Source organism: Nilaparvata lugens, chromosome 2 (assembly GCF_014356525.2).
Source record: "Nilaparvata lugens isolate BPH chromosome 2, ASM1435652v1, whole genome shotgun sequence".
Taxonomy (NCBI): domain Eukaryota; kingdom Metazoa; phylum Arthropoda; class Insecta; order Hemiptera; family Delphacidae; genus Nilaparvata; species Nilaparvata lugens.
The window spans coordinates 76,848,964-76,859,048 of NC_052505.1; positions in this window are offsets into that span (position 1 = coordinate 76,848,964).

The window sequence follows — 10,085 nt, forward strand, 5'->3', positions numbered from 1 at the left end:
CAATTTTATGAATTTTAAAATTAAGAATTCAACTTTTTGATTAATTTTTTTATAATAAGTTATAATAATTTATGTCTCATAGTTCACAAAACGCCCAGTGGAGCGCTGTCAGCATTCCAAGTTTAGAGTAAAAGTCGGCCATCTTTGTAAACATTTCAAATTCCACTTCCATCATTAACACGACTCGCACTGGACGGCCTAATGCCAACTGACAATAAAAAATGGAGAAACAGCGCCAAAATCAAAATGCCGAAGTTTGAAATCAGTACGTGAGATTCAACAATAATTAAGATCTATTCTTGCTTTACATAAGTGTTCTTTGCCATGAAAATTAAGTATCCCATGGACACATTGAAAATAAAAATAACATTCTAATAATATAATTATGATAGAAAAAGTGGGTCCTCAGGACCCACGCTCACTACAAACGCTAGAGAAATTGAGGGTCACAACTAGAAGGTTAATGAAATAAACTTATTAATATAGAAAATATTAATCTGCTGCTTTGTATATTTGTGTTCCATGAAAAGAATTGAAATCATCATTCATTTTGTGTTAGCCAAGTAGTCAATGGATGAGTGAGTCCTCTATATGATAAATGTGATATTCATGGGCTGTTACCGGTTCCAGAGTTCTCATTTTCCTTCCATGTAGGGATTTAATTTTTTTTTTTTTTTTGCTATCCATTCCGATAAATAAGAGATTGCATCTTAGTTGGATTCGTCTTCTGGCTCATTGCAATCATTAGAGAAACTTATTTCAAGTCCCTGCTCTTCGTTTCCAGTAACTTGTCTATAATCATCTGGATTTTTCTCATTCACTTCGATTCCAGTCACTCTTAATACTCTGCTGACAATATTGTTTCAGTGGCATCGTCTTCAATGTTTCTATTCTTACCACATTGGAGTACACCTTGTGTTTTCCCAAAATAATCATCCGAAACCTATAGATTGCATCTAAACGGGAAGGATGGTCATTCAATTCAACAAGCATTCTTATTCGAGAAAACTGATTCTCATGACAAGTGCACTTTTCACCATTTAATTAGCATGTGGCAATTACATATGGCAATTCATTAATCATTTAAAACTATTCAGAATTCTGCTATTGCGAAAATTATCAAACTTTCTGAAAATTATCATCATATATAATAAATGTATTATTAATTTTGCTATATCATGGGAAAAAGAATCGATTTGAAATTTTGATCCAGGTCAGTAAAACTTTACAGCCCTAGGGCTGTAAAATGACCTTGAATAACAGCTGATCGTGTCCGATCTCACAAAAATCATAGAGATAATCTCATAACGACTGTAATAATCTATATAATTATGTATCGTGAATCGCGGTATCATGTCTATAATATATTTTATGAATTACTGTTTCATAATTTAATATTTATTATTGTGTTCTTGATATCAAACAATAGAATACGATGATATCTCCATAGCCTCAACAATATAATGTTGGCTGCATTGTCCATTGTCAGAAAGGTAAGTATCGCAAGTCTTTAAAAGTGAAGAATCAAATTTGAAATCAAAGTGCAATAATTGTATCAATATTTAAAAGTGAGGTAGAGTAATAATTGTTTCTTTTTTATTATCGAATTCCACTTCTTAATGCAATACAATCAACAATAATAATAGGAAAATACAGCAGAGTTCTAAAGTTTAAGGTAAGCCTACTGGTGAAACTCAGCCTTGACTGAAAAATTCCTAGTAATTTTTCCGTAATTCATTATTAAAACCTTTAGATAATTTTTCTTCAATATCAAACCATATAGAGAAAACATTAGGCCCACTCAAGATTGAATCTTCGAATGTTTTCTCTATGATTTAACTATTTTCAGAGCAATATTTTGTTGTGAAAATGCCGGCAAACCAGCTTCAAGTGTGCTGCTAAGTTTTCGACTTTTATTAGCTATTTTTTATATTAGTTACCATAATTTAAATTTCAATCAATTTTTTAGATATATTTTGAGACAAAACTGTGAAATATGCAATTATATTAATTTTTTAATCACATTATTTCAAAATAGTAATGAAAATTCTATTCATCCATCTATCCATGAGATATTGCACCAGGCGCAAAGCGCGAGCTATAAAAATTCAAACAATTATTATTTGAAATATTAATAGTATAAAAATATTGTCACTATTGTAAATTATTAATTAGTAATATTGAAATTAATTGACAGTGAAAGTTGTCATAACCAAGATTCAAACTATCAAAATAGGCTGTTTGAATTTTATTTATTTTTTAATTTCTTATATATTGGGAAGTTTTTTTTTGGTGTGGCGAAAAATAGCGTTCGCACCATGGGCAAAATGGAATTTCCGGCTCTCAATCTTTTCTAGTCCTCGGCCTACGGCCTCGGACTTGAAAACCGATTTCGAGCCGGAAATATCTCATTTTCGGCCCTAGGTGCGAAATATACTATTACAGATAGGGCACAGGAATTTTGCAGAAGAAGATGTTTTAGAAGGCGTTCATTCAAATCATGATATTTCAAGGAATTGATTAACAAGTAGTAAAGTCACTGACTCAGGTTCTAATTTAGAAGCTGTTAGTCACAATCAGATAGGTCAGAAAAAAATATTCCAATAGCATCTTGATGATAAGAAGTATTTACTCTTCCATGAACACGAATTTGACCTTGGAGATAATTATAAGAATGGATTATAATCAGAAATGTGGATCAGCAAATTGTATGAACAGCGAAAGTGTTGAATCAGAGAGTGAAATCATAACCTCATCTCGGACTTTTAAAATATCTAGATTCGAGAGAGAAATAATACAACGTGTAGCCTATCCTTAGTTTTTCTCTCCCATTCAGTGCTTTCTTGTAAAAATAGAAATAAAAAATTGGTTTCTTGTGAGTTTTTTAAGTAATATGAATAAAGAAAGAAGTCGATCTCATTATTGATGGCAATAGAAAAGCATGTTGAAATTTTAGAGGAAGTGTCCCAGTTGAACGATAGTAATAAGGCATCAGGCCTACAAATAAATCAGTTGTGGATAGAAAAGCTGACTCTTCCTTATAAGCTCATAGGGCAGTAGACTTAATCATCAAACAACAACTTAATCAACAAACAAGAAATAAAAGACAAAATGCACTGGTTCTTGAATAGAATAGTTTTTGTCAGACGACTTCTGACTCTACAATTGTCTTTATTGAGGATCGACCTACTTAGGTGATGCAGTCTTACTCTACAGTACTAGTACACTATTGTCTCGATCAAATTATGTAGGTGGTTAGATTCTATTGGAGAATCAAACATATGTTTTTCGTATGATGAAAAATGTCTCTTTTTACTCCCTTCATCACACTCACCACCAACCGGAGCATAATATTAGATTGATTGTTCAAATCTCCTATTTTATTTCGGATTCCGTAACACTACAAACGTGGATTACATCTTTTGACGGCTGTACTAGGCTCTGTTTGCTTGAGCCTGAGCCATATTGGTTCATTGCTATTAGTCTGCCAGATAGTCAGCAATAGCTGCTGAACAAATTTCACACTCTAGATTTAAAAAAAATGTTTAGAACAAATCCTGCCACATACACCACTATGTCATTCACATACTCAGATAGTTGCTGAGCATGTGGGCTGGAAGTCAAAAAGTAGTTGTGGTCGAGAAGATGTCCATTCTGATATTTAAAGCAGCTGCTGACGACTCTATTAACTTTTTTTTTGAGGTGATGTTGGAGCTTACTGTCGAAATGATAATAGGGATGTCCTCAACACAATTGCTGTTTGCTGCTCCCGTGACTGCTGTGTGCATGAGCAGGCGTTTGTATGCTGCTTTAAACTGCCTTGATGTGGGATTGTTATTATGCGACCACCCCCCCCCCCACTTCTAATGACACTAAAAAACACCTCCAAATGATCCTGGCACAGTTTGTATGTAAGCAGATATCTGAACCCCCGTGTCTGGTATTTTTCACAGTAATACCTATTATAAATACATATGACTGATTTCAAGCTCATCACCAGTCCAACAAAACCAGTTGACACAGAGGGTTGTCAGTGGGTGTTCACTTCAAATTCATTATATATTCTATAATTTCTCCAATTCTCATGAATCCTCTCTTGTATCCTTTTGCTAAATAGTTTCTGCTATTCAGCAAATCAAAAGCATCATTTAACATGCCAATAAATTTTTCAGTAGCCTCACTTCCCACAAAGTGTTGAGAATATTGAATAGATCGAAGATACTTGATAGCTTTGGCAACGCTCTTGCTCAGTGTTTGAACTGCTAATTTAACCTTCATCTTCTCGCCAGTTTATGTGGCACCTGGTAATTTTTGTTCCAGGGGGCAAACCTCTTTTTTTGGATTAAAACTATTTATTCTAAGAGCTCCCACTTCACTGCCTTATTTTCAGAGTCATAAATTATTTTGCAAGTCCCAAAGGAATTTCTCACCAGCTTTACCATATGTGGAGGTTTCTTGGATAATAAAAACTGGAGCCCCTGAAATTGGGTGAGGAAAGTCTGTTTTTTCAGTTGCTGAGAATGAAACACCAAGGTCAGCAGCAGCTGAAATGTTGCTTGAAGCTCCATCAAATGTGATACTACAAACTTCAACTCCCACATCATGTAGCATCATGAGAGATGTTGAAATCAAGTTTAATTTTTGGATTCCATTGACTCCGTGAATGTGGAAAAATCCAATTGGTAGTTTCCATCCATCATTCATACAAATAAGATCATGAAAACAAGTGCTTCGTTTGCCTCTGAAGCATTGTCCTCATGGTTATTGGCATCATTCCCAAAATCAACATACCTGGAAAAAATTGTTTGTATAACTAAGATCACATATTTTTCGTCATACTTGTAGGTTATATCCAGTTTACCAAGCAAGGAATGAATGTGGTAAACAGCTGATAACATAATCCTAAACCAGCTGCTGTCATTATCATGACACAATGATCATTACCAGTCAAGTAGACTCATAAAGGTCATCAGATTATTATTACCACACTTTCTTGGGTGGCTTCTGACTAATTTTGCACTCAAACCCATTTGACCAAAAGTTGAACAGCTGGCTTTTGGACATGATTTTTCTACAATGCTTGTTATTGACTAATATCAATATTGTAAGAGCCCTATCTGATTCATATTATTATAATAGCATTAGGAAGGGTAGGACTAATGGGTGGACTTCCACCCATAATTACCGTGTATGAATATCCACTCCACTTGATTCCTAAAGGTATCCACTCACGATGCATTTTGCCAGGCCAGTCCATAAACGACAAGTTGGGCGTGAATTCCGTCAATCAACAATTTTAAGTAGTACCCTTAACTTCAAACAACAAATTTACGTGAAAATACAACACTGTCGTGTGCTGTTTGAACAACTATTCCCTCTTCTAATCACCCCCTCTCTCCCCCTGAAGTTTTGGCTGCTCATATTCACAGCTATCATTAGGGCATACATGACCTATGCCGCCCCTGTCTGGTTCCCATACCTATCTAAGGCAAATAGAAAACGTCTATTTAGCAAACAAAACCGAATCATAAGAGCCATCTGCAACTTTCACTACAAAGTGAACAATAGGCTACTCTATGAATATGTTTCCACTCCCCAACTGATTGACTTCATTCAGCTCAAGTATCAGATCAAAAGCAATTTTCCTATACCATTTCAACGAATGCCGTAAAGCAGATGAATAAGCAGCCATCTGATCTGCTCTATCTATGTACGATTTTGCTTTATTATAAAAGATAACAATTTCAGGTTTTAGCACTGTTGCAGATCTCTTTTGGACCTCAACCATTGAGTCATCATGTCTTGTAGAAAGCAAAAGGAGATCAGTGGCATTGTTCTTTTTCAAAGCCCTCCATTTCATGACAACAACATTTGAATCATTTTGCTGAGCAAATATTTCTCCTTTTTTCAATTTCTTTTGTATAACATCTTTAGGGTTGTCAGATCTTTTTGAATTTAATGTTCCAACTAAATGAGTGAGTCTATTGTTGAGTGCTTCTGCCAGCCCTACACTAGTATACCAATTATCAGTAATTAAGGTACGCCCAGAATCTAAGTACGACTCCATGAGATTCATTACAGTCTTGGCAGCAATATTTGTCTGCCTAACAGACTCTTTACCTGCATAAATACTATATTGGAGAGTATAAAAATCCTTACAACACAACTTATACACTTTAATACCATATTTATTCTTATTTGATTTATTATATTGCCGAAAAATAATCCTGCCTCTAAATGGGACCATAGATTCATCAATGCAAATTACATCTTCAGGACAATACCATCTCCCAAAATTCTCAACACACATATCTATAAGATCTTGAATCTTGTAGAGCCTCCCACCTCTTGGATTCTCATTGTTTCCACAATGAAACATTGCAAGAATCAGCTCAAATCTAGTGGAGCTCATTACTTCAGGTAAAAAATTATTATGAATGACTTATTTACTCCAATATTGCCTGAGTTTAGGTTTTCTGTTCATCCCCATGAACATTATCACACCAAGAAATTTCCTCTATTCTTGTGATGTGATATTGGCCCATTTTTTTATTCTAGAAATTTTTTTTAAATTAGGGGCAGCAAGGCGAACATTGGCATAGCGGTTTGTCTCTACTACAAGAAAGTTAATCAAATTATCATCAATCATTAAACAAAAAAAAAAATCATATGGATTTGCATCCAACATTGTATCAAATAGGTCAGGGTTAATACCTACAAAATCATCCTTAGAATTGAATAAAAAGTTATTGAGTACATTCCTATCTACATTGTCAGTCCAAATTTTATTTGATGGAAACTCCATACTCCTAACTGGCACATCCTCGGGTGTTGAAGCTGCATCAACTGACATACTAGTATCTATTATTTCAATTTCGTTCTCTGGTATTAGTGTAGGATCACATAGCTCAGGGTCATTCAAACAGCCAGGGGATCTGTGAAACTGGAGCAAGTATTTGAATGCCATTTGAACAGCCAGGGATTGGTGAAGCTGGAGCAAGTATTTGAATGTCATTTGAACAGCTAGGGATTGGTGATGCTGGAGCAAATATTTGAAATTCATCTGACCAGCCAGAGATCTGTGAAGCTGGAGCAAGTATTTGAATGTCATTTGAACAGCCTGGGATTGGTGATGTTGAAGGACAACTTACATTTGTTTTTTGTAAATCACCATAATTTCTTGTGATGCCTGTCTCATCAGTCTCAGACTCACTGGAGGAACTGGGCTCATAAGCTGGGTCAGCATCAGAATCGTATCCTGGAAGACTTTCACAGTCTGAATCTCCATTCAGTATTCTGAAGAGTTCATTGTCACTTAGTTTTTCACTCATATTCACTTTAAGACACACAAATAAAACACCATCAACTAATAAACTTCTGAAAACCAATCAGATACATAGAGTAGGCCAATGATACATCCATGCAGACAAACTAGAACACACATAACCTAAAACAGCTCAGTTTTAATATGCTGACTTGATCATATTTTTCTACTTTGAACAGCTGGAATACCATATCTCATGTCTACAGAAAGAAAAAATAAAGTTATCAATATTCCAGACTTTGAAAATAACCAGAACTAGGTCAAAATATCATACTACTCATTTCACAAGAACTATTCTTTTCAAATTCAGCAGAGAAAACTGAAAGGGAAATGTCCTGGGTTAAGTGCTGATCCTAGACCCTTGGGTTATGTTTATTAAGCTCCCATATGAAAAGCATAGAGACTGATGGATCCAGGTGGCCTCACAACCAATAAATAAAACATCTGTGTGAGGGGTATGAATGAGCTCAAAACCTATCAACATAATACACTTGAGGGTCATGGATGTCCCTCAAAACCGCCAACGTGTTAACACGACTCGCACTGGACGGCCTAATGCCAACTGACAATAAAAAATGGAGAAACAGCGCCAAAATCAAAATGCCGAAGTTTGAAATCAGTACGTGAGATTCAACAATAATTAAGATCTATTCTTGCTTTACATACTTTACATACCTAAGTGTTCTTTGCCATGAAAATTAAGTATCCCATGGACACATTGAAAATAAAAATAACATTCTAATAATATAATTATGATAGAAAAAGTGGGTCCTCAGGACCCATGCTCACTACAAAACGCTAGAGAAATTGAGGGTCACAACTAGAAGGTTAATGAAATAAACTTATTAATATAGAAAATATTAATCTGCTGCTTTGTATATATGTGTTCCATGAAAAGAATTGAAATCATCATTCAATTCTTGGCTTGTGTTAGCCAAGTAGTCAATTGATGAGTGAGTCCTCTATATGATAAATGTGATATTCATGGGCTGTTACCGGTTCCAGAGTTCTCATTTTCCTTCCATGTAGGGATTTAATTTTTTTTTTTTTTTGCTATCCATTCCGATAAATAAGAGATTGCATCTTAGTTGGATTCGTCTTCTGGCTCATTGCAATCATTAGAGAAACTTATTTCAAGTCCCTGCTCTTCGTTTCCAGTAACTTGTCTATAATCATCTGGATTTTTCTCATTCACTTCGATTCCAGTCACTCTTAATACTCTGCTGACAATATTGTTTCAGTGGCATCGTCTTCAATGTTTCTATTCGTACCACATTGGAGTACACCTTGTGTTTTTCCCAAAATAATCATCCGAAACCTATAGATTGCATCTAAACGGGAAGGATGGTCATTCAATTCAACAAGCATTCTTATTCGAGAAAACTGATTCTCATGACAAGTGCACTTTTCACCATTTAATTAGCATGTGGCATTTACATATGGCAATTCATTAATCATTTAAAATTATTCAGAATTCTGCTATTGCGAAAATTATCAAACTTTCTGAAAATTATCATCATATATAATAAATGTATTATTAATTTTGCTATATCATGGGAAAAAAATCGATTTGAAATTTTGATTTAGGTCAGAGATAACACCACCAAATTTTCTTGTATGCAATTTTTATTATTAGTTATTCTGAATGTTGGAAATTTATTCGTGGATTTTTGAAACTTAATAATTTCACCTTGAATTTTTTTTACAACTCAAATTATGCTTATCGGATTTATACAAGGATGCATAGAATTTCTGAAAATGAAGGCTATGTTAAAGTGTGTCCTTTGGATGGCAGAAAGTTCTCAGGAAATGCTAGATGAAAGAAAACATATTTTACAGATAGGACACAGGAATTTTGCAGAAGAAGATGTTTCAGAAGGCGTTCATTCAAATCATGATATTTCAAGGAATGGATTAAGAAGTAGTAAAGTCACTGACTCAGGTTCTAATTTAGAAGGTGTTAGAATCAGACTTTAGTCACAATTAGATATGTAAAAAAAATATTTCAATAGCCTCTTGATGATAAGAAGTATTCACTCTTCCATTAACACGAATTTGACCTTGGAGATAATTATAAAAATGATTTATCAGAAATGTGGATCAGCAAATTGTATGAACAGCGAAAATGTTGAATCAGAAAGTGAAATCATAACCTCATCTCGGACTTTTAAAATATCTAGATTTGAGAGAGAAATAATAAAACGTGTATCTTTAGTTTTTCTCTCCCATTCAGTGCTTTCTTGTAAAAATAAAAATAAAAAATTGGTATCTTGTGAGTTTTTCAAGTAATATGAATAAAGAAAGAAGTCGATCTCATTATTGATGGCAATAGAAAAGCATGTTGAAATTTTAGAGGAAGTGTCCCAATTGAACGATAATAATAAGGCATTAGGCCTATAAATAAATCAGTTGTGGATAGAAAATCTGACTTTTCCTTATAAGCTCAAAGGGCAGTAGACTGTGTTAATCTCGGTACTTAATCAACTAACAAACAAGAATAAAAGACAAAATTCACTGGTTCTTGGATAGAATAGTTTTTGTCAGACGACTTCTGACTCTACAAGTGTCTTTATTGATGATCGACTTAATTAGGTGATGCAGTCTTACTCTACAGTACTAGTACACTATTGAATTATGGAGGTGGTTAGATTCTATTGGAGAATCAAACATATGTTTTTCGTATGATGAAAAAATGTATCACTTTTGAAGAAAAAAAAGTATCTTTTAATATGAATATCTTAATATGAATATCTTAATATGA